Raw genomic sequence first — 16,546 nt, 5'->3', positions numbered from 1 at the left:
TGACAAAAAGAATTTGAAGAGTGAGTATTATTCTTCAATGGGAAAGTGTGGCACATGTCCTCATCAATGTTTAATCTTTAACTGCTACACAATTCCCAAATCCTGCGGGAAACAGTTCAGTGCTCATGTGTGCAGTAGCTACACCAACATTGATTATTGCTATTGATTCTTCCTCATTGATTGTACTGAAGTCACCTCAAGGCTTGGACAAACACATTAAACTACTAAGTAAACAAAGCACACTTCCAGTGTCTGGCCTTTTTTCTTCCTGTACCAATCTTTTCTTATTTGCAAGAAAGATCCATCTATTGGTAAATGAATTACATGACAAAGGTGGTATTTATGTACTTGATAGCAGCTACCACAGCCACTGTGCAGACACAAAATACATCCATACTATAATGAGGAACTGTGGAGGAGTATGGAAATAATGAGGACAGGATAAATATGCTGGCCATATGTTTTCAGTGTGAAGATGAAAATAGCAGTTGTTAACCAAGAAGTCAAATTTGCTGCATTCATCTGCAGTCAAATGTAATGCCATTGTTTTTGTTTAAAAATGAGGCAAACCGTAGTTGGAGACCCATCTGAGCTCTGAGCAGATTCTCAACGGGATGTGAAATGGAAGGTTGTAGACAAGCCACTGAGTCTCAATGCCTTATCAGCCAGAACAAATCAGATAATATTCTCAGAAGAGATTCAGTTAATGTAAGGGCCCCAGAGGATTCTCACCATCTGTGCAAATGAGGCCATGGGAACTTTGGTATGACATTTGTAGGAACAGTTGGGAGACGTCCCATCTTAATTAATAAACAATTACTCACACACTGCTTTCATCCTTGTGTTCCAAGCATTCCACACACAAAGGATAATAAAAATGAGTCCATATGTTGATTGTTAATAGAATATTCTCCATGATAATTAATGGATGTGCAATTTAACAATGGTGTGCTCTGAGGCATGGAGGGTATCTCTAACTTATGTTCTAATAGGTCACATTGCTTTTTTCTTATATTCGCTGACCTTTCTTTTTCTGTCACCATCACCTGGACCATTTGCAGAATCTCAACAATTACATTACTACTGTTGACATTACTGATGACATCATTGGCAGGCATCCATACCTAGAAGACTCTGCAGAAGCTGAAGCTTGCACATAAGGTGTTGGATTCTCACTGCTGTTAAGAAGACTCTCCATGAGCCCCAGAATATGAGAACATCTAACATCGCATGCAGCGCCTGGATGTTTCTGCACATGCATTCCTCATTCACAGTCTTGTTGCATTCGTGGTAGTGAAGACAACGACAGTGCCCGTCACACAGCACAACTGTGTGAGAGCATTCAGGTGAGGTAGGACACCTTAACCATAAAGCCCAGGGATGTTTTTTTCCATCAATGGTCAGTGAGAGCACAAGTGAATGGCCATGGAAGAAGGGAGGCACGCTCCCTTCAGAAGTCACTGCAATTCTGGGCCTGAGACACTGGCACAGATCTCTAGCCAGTGATTTGAGCTCATGATATCATTGGCCCATTACAAATCCTAGAGGCTTCATCAAAATGCAGAGAGGATCCATCATCCTTACAGTGGTGTTTTCCAATATCAATGATTTATTAAATAGATTAAGATGTTAGATTTTAGATTGATATATAAAAATTAAAAACATAACAGCATTTATGTGAAGAACAATTTATCATCATCTACTCATATTAACAGTATCTCATTTATTTATTTATTTATTTATTGCATTTTTATACTGCCCAATAGCCAAAGCTCTTTTTCTCTTTTGAGAAAAAAATTGTATAGGTTGTAACAACAACAACAACAACAACAACAACAACAACAACAACAACATGGTATAGTGTGGTTGGAGTATTGGACTGGGACTCGGGAGATCCTGGTTCTAGTCCCAAATTGGCCATGAAACTCAGTAGATGACTTTGGGCCTGTCACTGACTCTCAGCCTAACCTAACAGGGTTGTTGTGAGTATGAAATGGAGAGGAGGAGGCCTATGTAATCACTTCGGGTTCATTGGAAGAAGGGGGAAAGTGAAATATAAAAATAATGATAAATTAAAAAAGGGAAAATGTGCAATACATTTCACATGTTGAAATCACCTCATGTATATTCTCCCAATAATATTCACAATAGCCACAGGGACAGAAAGTAAGATATTTTTACAATTATTTCCATGTTACAGATGAAGAGACTGAGAACTTAGCTAGACCTAAGGTGTATCCTGGGATTGTCCCGGGATTATCCCTGTTCATGTAAATGACACACAGGGGATCCTGGGAGCAGGCAGGGATGACCCCAGGATGATCACAGGATAAACCTTAGGTCTAGCTAAGGCCTGAGTCTGAGAGATAGTGATTTCCCTAAGGCAACCTAGTAAGTTTCTCCGAGATGGCCAAAGTAAATATGATGTGGCAGATCTATGGAGAGGATTTCTTACAGGTCTTTTTTTTTTTTAAGTTAACAGGAGCTACAAGATCTCCAGTTTGGGGTGGGACCATAGTACTACCAGTGGATACTATTGGCTTCGATGTCAGCAGGATGGTGAACACTGCAGGTTTCAGTGAGAAACAGCCAGAACTCTACAGGAGCTATCCAAGGTGAAATGAAAAGAAGATATCACTGCTAGACACACATTTAAACAGGGTCTGTTTTGACTCTCCATCTTGTCAGGATTTAGCTTCAGTTTAATAGGATCCTTCCTTTCTCTTCCCTCAGGATGGTTGAATCTGTCAAGTTCATTTTCAGTCAGCCTGTCCAATCATTGCAACTAAATTAATTCCATCCCATTTCCACTTCCATTTGCAAATGGCTTTTTAAAAAAATCCATATAAAAATTTGTGCATGCTTCCATGCACATTTTTTCAAGTGTACCCCATTTTCCAAATGGACACATTCCCTCCCTCATAGGCTAAAGCCATTTTATGCGTTCCTGCCCCTTGGAACTGTGTAGGACCTCCTGCCCTCACTGACCACCCTATTCACTGTTCAAATTAGTGCACACACAAGTATTCAAGAACATGAAGGCTAGGAGGCCTGTAACATTTTGCTATATAAGAAAAAATGAAGTTCATCTTTTATTTTGGTCTGTTTACATATGTTGGCTAAGAACATCTAAGTGTGTGCTGTCATTTGAAATCTAGAAGTATTCCCCCCCCCCTCATTGGAACTGGATGAGTTTTTATTCTTCCCTCTTCTCCCCTACTCCCAAAGTGACCATTTAGGGCATATAACCACTTTTCAAAATTCCCTCTATCATGAGCCCAGTATGTACATGGATTTGATATGCTTTCATGTATTCTTAGGGAAACAGAAGGGTGAATACAAAGAAAGTACACACTGACAGAAAAAAAGTATAGTGGGCCTGTTTAGATAACACATTAGGGTCAGAGCTAGACGGGGTGATATCCCGGGGATCATCCTGGGAACATCCCTGTGCATCCACATGATGCACAGGGGATCCCAGGAGCAGGGAAAGATGATCCCTCCCTTCTTCCGGGATATCACCCTACCCTTTTTTTGCAATTTTTCCTGAGACCGTGGAAAGTGTGGCCTGCTGTCACAGTTTGTCCCAGCTCCTCATGAGTAACCTCAAGGAGCCAGGCAGCTCTGTGCCCATCAGGGGTGGGGTGGGAGGAGCTGAAAAATTCTTATTTTTTTTAAAAAAACTTACTTTTTTCTGCCTGAACTCTCGTGAGTTCCTTCTATTTAAAAACAAAAAACAAAATGGTGGGTGTGGCATCCTTTTCCTCCTAGGACATCACGTGCTGCATGTAAACAGAGGGGAGATCTTGCAATAACCACATCGCAAGATCCTCACTCCTCTGTCACACTAGACAAGGTAGGTGTAGCCACGGCCTAAGCCACGGTTGGGCCGCTAACCCTTATGCAGCAAATGGTTAGTGAGCATGTTTAAACTTTGGTTATATAGCCAACATGGTTAAGAAGGGTTCACATAACACATTAAGGCATCATGATTAGCTCAAACTGCTTAATCACCATGGCTTAGCCAACACGGTCAATACAAAAAGAAGGCTCTCAAATCAGGGCAGACATTGTATCAACTGGGAGGGCTGAGAAATTCAGTTCGCATTTAGTGTGAACTTAACAAATTTGTAATTTCTGAACCTATACACAAAGCAGAACACAGTCAGATGGCAATACCAAGACTTTGTAGAATTGTGTGGTGCTGTTTGCAAATAGAAAATGAAGAGAAATCAAGAAATTGATAGAAGCATCCATCCCTAGCACAGTTCAGACAATAGAAGAACATATTAGAAACAACCCAAATGAATGTTTGCATATAATATTTTTATCCTATATTAGTAGGGGTTGGATCCCTTTTCGTTTGGGCATTTTAAAGGTTTGGGGTAAGTTCATGCTGAATGCCATGTGTGTGTTTTGAAAAATTTAGTGTGGCAGCCTTTTAATATTATGTCAGAAATCTACCTGCTGAACATTGCGAACATATTAAAAACATGTTCTAACAAAGCTCGGGGCAAAGTGGCATTTGAAATCAATTTGAAGGTTTCCATTCAAAGAGAAGACCTAAGGACTAGGCATGTGCTCTGCTCTGATTAGAAGCGCAGAAGAAGGAGTGAATTGGCCTGCTCTGCCTTGCCCAGAGGCGGAGTAGAAGCGAACCGCGGACCCCTAGAAGCAAGGCGAAGAGTAGCGCCCATTTTCGGAGTGCTCCGGTTTCCGCGGTCCGATCCGATCGCCAGCTTGAAACATTTCGCCCATAGGACTGCATTGCGGAAAAGAAAGGGGGATAACTGTGTTGTTTTTGAAGCTATCTTTCTGAAAATTCTTGTGCTTGGAGGGTCGTGGATGGGGGTCATTTTGAGACTACTCTCAGCTCTCTGCGTGCTGCGGTTCATGTGCTAGAATTTTTTTAAAAACCGGCGGGAAAATACCTTTTCCGAAGGGCTGAGGGGCAGAGTCAACTCCCGGTCATGATCACATGATCCCAAAGTTGGAGGAGGGGATAGGCAAAACGGGTAACTTGGGATTCTGGGAAATTCTCTTTCTTAGTCTGAACGGACTTTTCCCAGTGTTTTTTAAAACAGTAGCCCCACCAAATGCACAAACACAACCTGAAATCATATACTAAGCCAATAATAAGAGATAGAAACACAGCACTGCTACCCACCCTAACTTTGGGGAACAACTGAAAAGATGTGGTGCAAGGGGATGAGCTCCCCTAGGGCATCCCATGTGGACATGCCCCCACTCTCTCCTGTACTTGGAGGGCAATTAGAGCCCTCCAAAGAGAGTAACCCGGTGGAGCAATGCCTATCATGAGTTGAAGTGAGAGCTCTACTCTCAGCTCTCGTGGTGAAGCAATGGCTTTCATGAGTTGAACTGGCAGCTGCTTCCCCCTCCCCTGGGCACGTCCCCCTATTGCTGGTAAAAGACTTTTTGTAAAAGTCTAAAATAGTAAAAGACTATTGCTGGTAAAAGACTTTAAAATAGCTTTTAAAAAAAGTTCTTCTTGTTGTTTATTCAGCAACACTGCTGCTTTTAATTCCACCCCTCCTTTGTTTATTTATTTATTTATTCCATTTTATATGCATTACTGGCTTATCCTTGGCTCACTTCCTTATGCCCCCAGAAATGTCTGCTGCCTGCCTGCCTGCCTTCCCTCTCTCCTCCCCTGCCCACCTCGCAGGGATGTTGTGTGTGTCTGGCTTTGACTCAGGGGAGAAGTCCTTCCTGCGCTCACTTGGAGTTTTGGAAGTTCCAAATCCATTTTTCAAGTGTGGAAGAAGATTCATATAGGTTTATCTCTACTCCTCAATTCATGGCATGTTGGGATTTCCTTTGAAATGGCCCCATTGAGATGTCTGCAGGTTTAAGCCCCGCCAAAAATCAGGGGATGATGGGACTGCCTTGAGTCTTGGCATGCATGTGCATCCCTGGATAAGCTATCATGGTGGCGAGTTTGAGGTTTTAACGTGCAAATTGACGGAGCTATCGAAAGGGGTGTGAATGGGGTGCCCAATTTTCATAAATTCCCCAAAATTCAGGGGATGATGGGATTGCCTTGAGTCTGGGCGTGCGTGTGTGTCCCTGGATAAGCTATCATGGTGGCGAGTTTGAGGTTTTTAATGTGCAAATTGACGGAGCTATCGAAAGGGGTGTGAATGGGGTGTTGGATTTTCATAAATTCCCCAAAAATCAGGGGATGATGGGACTGCCTTGAGTCTGGGCGTGCGTGTGTGTCCCTGGATAAGCTATCATGGTGGTGAGTTTGAGGTTTTTAACGTGCAAATTGACGGAGCTATCGAAAGGGGTATGAATGGGGTGCCCAATTTTCATAAATTCCCCAAAATTCAGGGGATGATGGGATTGCCTTGAGTCTGGGCGTGCGTGTGTGTCCCTGGATAAGCTATCATGGTGGCGAGTTTGAGGTTTCTAACGTGCAAATTTTCGGAGCTATCGAAAGGGGTGTGAATTGGGTGCCTGATTTTCATAAATTCCCCAAAATTCAGGGGATGATGGGATTGCCTTGAGTCTTGGCGTGCGTGTGTATACCTCCATGAGGTGTCATAGTGCCAAACATGAGGTTTCTAACTTTCACAGAAAAAAAGTTGTATACTTTTTTAGCTTAATGCAAGCCTATGGGGGGGGAAAACGGAGCTCCGATCCGGATTTGGAGCTCCGCAGTGGAGCGGAGCGGGCATGGGCGGAGCGGGGGCGGAGCAAAGCGGCCCGATCCGCAAATCGCGGATCTGGAAGTGAAGCGGAACGGGGCGTCTGTGCACACCCCTACTAAGGACCCAAAGCAGAGGTCCACATGGTGCCTCTAGGGCCCTCCAATTGCGCTTGTAAGGCGCTCCACTCCATGCCCCATTCAAAAATTTATTTTAAATTTAAAACTTGGTAAAGGTTAGGGCACCAGGTTCTCCTTCCCGTTCTTGAATCTGCTTCTGATCAGCAGGCAAGAAGAGGAGGGAGGAGTTGCGTTCTGGCCTCACCCAGTCGTCTTTCCTCTGCACAGACCTTTCCCCTTTGCTCTTTATCTCTTCACTTCCTGCCTCTAGCCTTGATTTTTCTCTCCCCCCAACCCCTTCCCTTGCGATTTCTCTCCCTTCCTCGTCCCTAGCCTTCTTCTTTCCCTCCCTTCCTAGCTCCTAGCCTTGCTTTTCCTCTCCCACTCACCCCATTTATCTTGCTGTTTCTCTCCACCCCCAGCCTCTAGCCTTGCTGGCCCTGTTCAAAAGACACCTTAAACTATGGCTTTAACCAAAGTGGTTAAGCCAGAAATCCTTATTCACCATGGTTAAAGTAGGGTGACCATTTGAAAAGGAGGACAGGGCTCCTATATCTTTAACAGTTTAATTGAAAGGGGAATTTCAGCAGGTGTCATTTGTATATATGGAGAACCTGGTGAAATTTCCTCTTCATCACAACAGTTAAAGCTGCAGGTGCCCTGCCCTCTTTTAAATCAGGTCACTCTTGTATTGCTCCTGCAGCTTTAACTGTTGTGATGAAGAGGGAATTTCACCAGGTTCCCCATATATACAAATGACACCTGCTGAAATTCCCTTTTCTATGCAACTGTTAAAGATACAGGAGCCCTGTCCTCCTTTTCACATGGTCGCTCTAGTTAAAGCAGTGGTTTAAGGTGTCTTCTGAACACAGCCCAGCTTTCTGGCTTAACCACTGTGGTTAAAGCCATGGCTTAAGGTGTCTTCTGAATGGGGCCGGTATTTCTTTTTCCCCACTCACCCACCTCTTCTGATTAGTCAGCAGCCATCATGTGTCTCTACCAGTGTGTTTGTGTGTGTCCATTCAGATTCTCCTATTAAAAATTTTTTCTGCAGTAGAAACCTAAAAGTGGTTATTATAACACATGCTGTCTCTTTATTGGGTAACCCACTCCACATCTAAGAGCCATCTCACACACTCTCCAAAGTAGATAACTGAGAGCCAGGGAGTTTAACGCAGGTGTGATGGAGGCAGCATGATAAATAAAACCTCCACTTGATGGGAGTAGAAAAGGCCACAGGAAAGGAAAGGAGGAAAAGGGGGGTTATAAGAACATTATTTTCCTGTTTTCCCTTCCATTTATGAAACAGCATTGCTGCTCCGTGACACATTCTGCAGATCCCCGCCTCTTTTAAACCTGTAATATTCATTGTCTAATTGGATGTTTGTAGCATTCTGGACAAGAAGATCATTTACAACTTGACAACCCTTTAAGGTGGTTTGAGATTTTCACTTTAACCTTTACAACATTGTTATGATTTATGCATTACTGCTTCTCACTAAAGGTTAAAAACAGAGCCCAATGAAACATAATGGCAAGGGAATATTCTTCACATTTCCTCATATTATTCTCCATTCTTTTTTTTAACTGATCGGTTTTAATCCCGTTTCTACATTTTCTGAGGGCAATCCTAATATTTATTTATTTATTTATTGCATTTCTATACCACCCAATAGCTGAAGCTCTCTGGGCAGTTCACAGAAGTATGCATGTTCCGCTGGTCTTCTATGTGTGTTTGCTTGGCTCCTGTTGAACTTTGTGCCCTGCCCTGCCCTGTATTATAGCATATAGAGAGGTAGTACTCTGAATCTGAGTACTCTAGCCTGGTCCACTTGTGTCTTTCTCTTGTGACGTTATATGTTTGGATTGTGGGCTGGGGAGAAAGTCACAAGTCCTTACCTCACAGACAGTCCAACTTTGTCCAGCTTGCCTTTTGCATGAAGAAAACCATCTTTTCATTCAAATGTTTATGAAAAGTTTTCTTTAGAGTGCCATATACACCAGTGTGGTGTAGTGGCTAAAGTGTTGGACTGGGAGTCAGGAGATCCAGGTTCTAGTCCCCACTTGGCCATGAAAACCTACTGGGTGACTTTGGGCCAGTCACAGACTCTCAGCCCAACCTACCTCACAGGTTTGTTGTTGTGAGGATAAAATGGAGATGAGGAGGATTATGTACACCGCCTTGGGTTCCTTAAGAGGAAAAAAGCTGGGATATAAATGCAGTAAAATAAGTACTAATGGCTGGTACTTAGTATTCCTAAGGGATGTGCTCCACCCACAACACGACTCTCTGCTACTTGCAGCTCATCTGTGTGTTGCCACAATACTATTGCAGCCACTGCCATCACGTGGACTCTTACCATGCCACTCCACCAATGCTGGCTTGCATGGAGACAAGGGCATCATTTGTTTGAATGCAAACATCACCTCTCGTGTTAGTTTTGAGGAAGAACTGTGTTGTTGGCCTTGCCCACCTGGCTCCAGCACCTGTATGTTACCAGAGCCGTGTGGGAAGAGAGGTCAGAGCCACAGGATCCAATTTTATTTATTTATTTATTATGATTACATTAGCCAAAGCTCTCTGGGCAGTGCACAATTAAAGACCATAAAATATAACAAGTATAAATTTAAACATTAAAAAGTTTAAAAGGCAATATAAAATAGGGGTGTGCACGGAACCCCCGCTCCGCTTCTCTTACAGATCTGCAATTTTCGGATCAGCCCGCTCTGCCCCGCCCCCGCTCCGCCTATGTCCGTTTCGCTCCGCTCAGAGCTCCGGATCCGGATCGGAGCTCCGTTTCCCCCCCCCCATAGGCTTGCATTGAAAGCTAAAAAATTATACAACTTTTTTTCTGTTCAAGTTAGAAACCTCAAGTTTGGCACCATGACACCTCATGGACATATACACACGCACACCAAATTTCAAGGGAATCCCATCATCCCCTGATTTTTGGCGCGGCTCTAACCTCTAACGCACCACCCATAACCCTAATTCACACCCCTTTCAATAGCTCCATCAATTTGCACGTTAGAAACCTCAAACTCAGCACTATGATAGCTTATTCATGTGTCCACATGGATGCCAAGTTTCAAGGGAATCCCATCATCCCCTGATTTTTGGGGAATTTTTGAAAATCGGGCACCCCATTCACACCCCTTTTGATAGCTCCGTCTATTTGCATGTTAGAAACCACAAACTCAGCACCATGAAAGCTTATCCATGTGTCCACATGAACGCCCAGACTCAAGGGAATCCCATCATCCCCTGATTTTTGGCGCGGCTTTAACCTTTTAACTCACCCCAAATCAAGTCCCATTTTAGAACTACGTCAATTTGCATGTCAGAAACCTATCCTTTGGTCCCATGACAGCTTACCCATGTGTCCACATGGATGCCAAGTTTCAAGCCAATCCCATCATCCCCTGATGTTAGGGGAAGTTTTGAAAATCGGACACTCCAGTATGTCAGGGATTTAAAGTTGCAATGCAGACAGCTCACTGGGGCCAGCTGAAAGGAAATCCCAACATGCCATGAGATAATCCTAAATCTTCTTCCACACTTGAATAATGGATTATTGAACTTGATAAAGTCTAAGTGAGCGCAGGAAGGACTTCTCCCCTGAGTCAAAGCAAGACATATACACCATCCCTGCAAGGCGGGAAGGGGAGAAGGGAGGTGCTCAGGGTGCATCTGGTTGTTTTAGATGCGAGGAGGGTTTGGGTCTTTGAAATCTAGGATCGGTGCCCTGCACTGCATGGCCTTGGGCAAGCCCTCCTGCCTCGGCCTGAGCTACATCACAGGGCTGTTGTGAGGCTAATGCACTCTGTTCTCCAGATGAGCTACATCACAGGGCTGTTGTGAGGCTAATACACTCTGTTTCCCAGATGAAGAGCAGGTGGACTACGAGGAGAGTCTCTTCCCCTCCTTATTGATTTACTTTGATTTTATTAGAATGTAAGCCTATGCGGCAGGGTCTTGCTATTTACTGTTTTACTCTGTACAGCACCATGTACATTGATGGTACTATATGAATAAATAAATAAATAATAATAATAATAATGATAATAATAATAATAATTCTCCCGTCCAGGTGTGCAGCAGCGCCTGGGCGCCCTCCAGCCTCTCCTCAGGGGCCTGAAATCCGACTCAGCTAAAAACTTTTCTCTTTCCTAAAGCTTTTAAAACTTGATTTTGCTCTGACTTTTATATTGTTAGTTTTACTCTACCCTGTGCCTGTTTGGTGCATTCTCTTCCCCTCCTTATTGTTTTATTATGATTTTATTAGAATGTAAGCCTATGCAGCAGAGTCTTGCTATTTACTGTTTTACTCTGTACAGCACCATGTACATTGATGGTGCTATATAAAATAATAATAATAATAATAATAATAATAATAATAATAATAAGAAGAAGAAGAAGAAGAAGAAGAAGAAGAAGAAGAAGAAATAGAGAAAAAAAAATTTGGTATTTTTTGGGGTTTTTTGTATATAGATAGAAGGAACAAGGAAGATCAAACACAATCAGGCTTTAAGAGAGGGGAGAGGGGGAGAACCAAACAAACAAACAAACACACACTCCAAAATTTAAAAATAAAGTTTATATTAAATCAAAATAAGGGAAAAACACAGAGCAAACTAAGCAAAAAGTCAGAAATAAGCAAACACATGCCAAGCTAAATCCTATCTCCAAAGTCCAAAACACAGCAGCAGCTAAACTACCTCCTCTCCCCATGAACGCCAAAACCCACAAGACGCTGAGAGCTCTGACTGTGAGGGTGACTCTGGCTTAGTCCCCGCCTCAAACGCTGGGATTGGAGGATGCTTCATGAGGTGATCAATTCTCATCAGGATTGGGAGTTGAATGTGCCTGTCATCACTTCAAATAAACCCCGTCGCGCCGCAGCCGGTTTACCCTACCATTTGTATTGTAAAATGTAGCCGATTTTTTTAAAAAATATAGCACGCGAACCAAAGGACACAGAAAGTTGAGAGTAGTCTCAAAATGACCCCCATCCACGACTCTCTGAGCACAAGAATTTTCAGAACGATAGCTTCAAAAACAACACAGTTATCTGCGATTCTTTTCCGCAATGCTATCCTATGGGCGAAATGTTTTCAAGATGGCGATCGGAGCGGTCCGCCTGAAAGAGGAGCTCCGAAAAATGGGCGCTTCTCTTCGCCTTGGTTCTAGGGGTCCACGGTCCGCTTCTACTCTGGCTCTGGGCAAGGCGAAGCAGGCCAATCTGCTCCTGCTTCTGCGCTTCTAATCGGAGTGGAGCACATGCCTAATATAAAACCAGCTACGTTTAAAACCAAGGAAAGCCTGTGTAAAAAGGTATGTCTTCAGGAGGCATTTAAAAGATATTATGTTTTCTGCCTCCCGAACTGCATGAGGGAGGGTCCGCCAGAGGGTTGGTGTCGCCACAAGAAGGCCTACTGCCGCTGAGGTTCTTCATGGTGGCATTATGTTCATCTCACAATTGCCAGTAGGGAACTCTTCAGGTCAGGTCTAGGTAAAGCAGGGACATCCACTTAGGGGTGGGTGGGTTCCACAGTTTTTCTTAAGCTCAGCAAGCTGGCCCAACTCAATGCAAATTGAGTCAGGCCAACTCACAGTGAAATGAGCTGAAGACCCTTGGTGGGGGGGGGGGGTCAAGCTGATGAAAGTTCAACATTCTCTATCTCTCCCCAAATGGATTCCTCCAACATCTTTAGACTCCACTGAAGCTCTACCTATCAGCGAGGCAGCTGGAAATATTCTGCCATGAAGAAAGGGAACCATGGCTCCTAAGCTTGAAAAACATTATGGGCTGCAATGCGGAGGCTAACGTACGTGTCCATTTCGCTACATGTGGAATACAGCTCATCACTGAACATACTGATAAAGACACTATATTTACTACAAGCATCTCCCCATTTACTACAAGCACCTCCCATCTCCCCACCAAAATGTAGAGTTCCCATACTACTATCTCAAATTACCTCCCATTTTCGCACTCGCTTTAAAGGAATGCTACAAAATCTGAGTGCCTTTCTTCTTTTTCTTCTTTTTTCTGCCGTAAGAGAGCCTGTGTGAAGTGGAGTAAATCAAAGCACGGTACGTTCTCTGGGTAAGTTAAAAAATATATATATCTTGCAATGTTCCACTATGGTACAGTGAGCAAGCAGCATCAATGCATAGCCCAGACATCCATCAGACAATGTCTGGTTCTGATTGGGTGGACAGAGCTCCCACTGCTTTTCTCAAGAAATGTGTTATTACAGAAACACAGCTTTTGGACTAGCTCGGTGTCATAGGGATATCTATATAATGGTTTTCTGCATAGAAAATACAAATCTTGGTGCAGCTACTGCAGCAGGAGGCCATTATCCTGTTGTAGTCCATTGACATTGTCTTTCATACCCTAGCGATCCCCTGAGTGACAAGCATTTGTAGAGCTAAAAAGAGACTTGGTTAGGTTGGATGAAGTATAAAGAGAAGGTGTGGAGGAGAGAACTTCTGTGAATGTCTCCCTCAATCTACAGCCCATTTATTCTATGGTTTCCACAAAGTTCATCATCATTATTATTATTATTATTATTATTATTATTATTATTATTCAGGCAAGTCACTCCTCAGATATGAATTACAATGCTTGGATGCAAGACCTGCCTTCCATGAGAGGAAGAGCAAGGTCTCTTCATCCAATTTTGTGGGATCCCCCTCTCGACCACATCACACCAGGAGCCCACTGTCTTTCTGGGCTGGTAGAAGTGCCTGCCTTGTGAACTGCACACCAACTGGCCAATCACCTTGAAACTGCTGCGGGGGGGAGGGGGGGTATCTAACTGGACCTGAATATGACTCCTGGAAGAGCCAATGGATCATTTTATTAGCCCTTGGAGAGGAGAAACTAATCAGGGGGAAATTGTTGGCTGCCACTATTGAAGTAATTAATGGCAAGAGGAGACATGATTCAGGGGGATCCAGAGACCAGCTAAGGAGCTGGGCATGCACACTATTCCTTCATCTAGTTTTCCTCCCAATATGGGCGGGGACTGGTTGCCCTATCATCATGCCGTTGGGTCTGCTGGGGCTATTAATTGATGCCAGGCCAGTTCACAATAAGTTCTCTGTCACCCATGGCTTGATCATGGATGGGAAAGTCCACCTGGTGAGCATGACTGAGACCTGGATGGGAGAATCGGGTAGTGTTAGTTTATCTCAGCTGTGTCCATTCCACCTGGGTATGGTTCCAAGCATATCTGACTACTGTTGCACAGGCTGACAGTATCCAATCCCAATTGCATCTGCTCCACCTGCCTTAGTAATTCATATGTTAAAAATAGGACAACAGGCCAGGTACACATCAGGCACTGTGTGAGACACCCACAAAATGAAACGATGTGGGACAGGATTCCTAATTGGTCCCCAGTACTTTCTAACAGACCCTCCTTTTCTTTACGGCTCTACAGTTTAGGATTCCACTCAATCATTTTTTGATACATTAAATGTTAGTAGATTAAGGATATATGAACCTCACTCAGACTTATGGGGGGATAGAGCATCTGCTTTTCATGCAGAAGGCCCCATGTCCAATCCTTGGAGGGCTGGGAAAGTGCCAGCCTGAAACCCTGGAGAGCCACCGCTGGTCAGTATTGACAATACTGGGCTGTATAGACCATTGGTCTGACTTGGTAGAAGGCTGCTTCCTATGTTGCTACTTATTTAGCTGTTGTGACCCTGTTGCTACTTTGGTGGATGTACAAAAATTGGAGATTCCATGAGCACCCAAAATTGGGGTGGAGTCCAACGAACTCACCCCACTACGGCCTCTGGGCCCCTCTCACTGAGCCACAGGGCACTTGCAGACATGCTTGCCAAGCATCACGCACCCAGGAGCCCCCTCCCCTCCCACTCCTCAATGCAAGCTGCCATTTTTATGCAAGATGGCAGCTCTGTAATTTTCGTATTTTCAATGCTGAACAAAATGGTGTCCCTAAAAGTCCATTTCTACAACATTAGAGGCATAAAGTGGCCCGCTACACCTCTAATATTGTGGAAATGGCTGTTTTGTGTAACATTTAAAATACAAAAATTATGGAGATACCATCTCACATAAAAATGGTAGCTTGCATCGAGGAGCGGGTGGCTGTGGGATGCTCCCGTATCACTCGCCAAGCCCTCCGGGGGCTTGCATGGCCCAGTGAGTAGGGGTGACTCTGTCCATCCCTAGCAGAAGTATCCTGCAGATCTAAAATAAAACCCCACAAAAAAATTCAGATAAAATATGCTGATGTTAGGAATGTAGCTGGAGCACCTCAGGATAATCATACCTAAGCTGGAGTCGGAGATATTTGGGAGCCCATAACAGTCATTTTGAGAATTGCAAAGCCCAAAAACAATTCCAGAAAGTTTGCTCAGAATAGCCATTCCAGGCACTTCAATTATTTGCCCACTGAACTGGGCTTCATTTGATAGATTGCTAAAAGAAAGCTTTTCACCCCAAAGGGAATGCACCTTGCTTATGGTGTGGAACTGAAGACCAGACCGGATACGTCCTGATTGTAAGCCTTGCTCCTTTATTACCTGTTACCCTCTCCCCTTGGGAGTTCTATAAGCACTTGGGTTCAAGTGCTTTTGGTGATCACTCCGACTGCGAAAAGACTGAAATGAAGTGTGTTGTAGTGCTCTGCGGATCAGCCCCGTTCTGAGATGATTTCATACCTTGATAGATACTTACGTTGCATTATAAATTACCCTGGAGTTAAGCAAACAGATTTACTCCTTATTAAATATGGCTAAGCTTTCTGCCTGCTGATTCTTATGAAACTGGAAACGCCAGTGAGGCACTTCAGCTTTGATTTACATTCCCCTGCTCTAAAGGAGAATCAGCTCCCCTTCCCTTTTGCTATGTTATCCCAGGATGCTAGATCTAAAGCAGCTTTCCCCCAACCTGGTGCCCTCTAGGTTTTTGAACTACAATTCCCAGCTTTCTTGATCATTGTCCATACTGGCTGGGGCAGATGGAGATGACATCCAAAGGATGGTCACCAGTACATCTAGGGGTGAGCATATTACGCCAACATTAAAATCACTCCAATGGCTGCCAATTAGTTTCCGGGCAAAGTACAAAGTGTTGGTCATTACCTGTAAAGCCCTAAATGGTTTGGGTCCAGGTTACCTGTGGGATTGCCTTCTCCCATACAGTCTGCCCCGCACACCTCTGGGGAGAATTTACTTTGGTCAGCCAAGAGTAGGCTGACATCAGTTTCCCAGAGGACCTTTTCTTCTGTTATGGAACAGTCTGCCGAAGGAGATTCGTACTATTAACTCTCTCTGTGATTTTAAGGCAGCTTTGAAGACTAGCCTTTTCAGTCAGGCCTACCCAGAGCAATGAAAAATCAAGAATTTTTAAAATGTGTTGATTCCTTTACTAATGTTGTTCCCTGCCTCGATCCAAAGGGAGAGGTGGGTAATAAATAAATAAAATTATTATTATTATTATTATTATTATTATTATTATTATTATTATTATAAGGACCAGGACCAGGCAAAGTTGGTAATAGGCCTGGGCCAGATAGGAAATGTAGGCCTCATTTCAAATTGCTCATTAAGTATTTTTTAACCAGTTCTAAATACATATGAACTAGAACAATTTATAAAAAAAGGTAATGGCAAGCACTTTTATTCAAGATGCATATAAGACATCACTTCTTCACATTCAGAAATGCTTTATGTGCTTTTCTTTGGGCAAATTCATCATCAACAACAGA

Source organism: Elgaria multicarinata, chromosome 6, assembly GCF_023053635.1.
Source record: "Elgaria multicarinata webbii isolate HBS135686 ecotype San Diego chromosome 6, rElgMul1.1.pri, whole genome shotgun sequence".
NCBI lineage: Eukaryota > Metazoa > Chordata > Lepidosauria > Squamata > Anguidae > Elgaria > Elgaria multicarinata.
The sequence above is the reverse complement of the archived record's forward strand: the minus strand, read 5'-3'. Positions refer to the sequence as shown.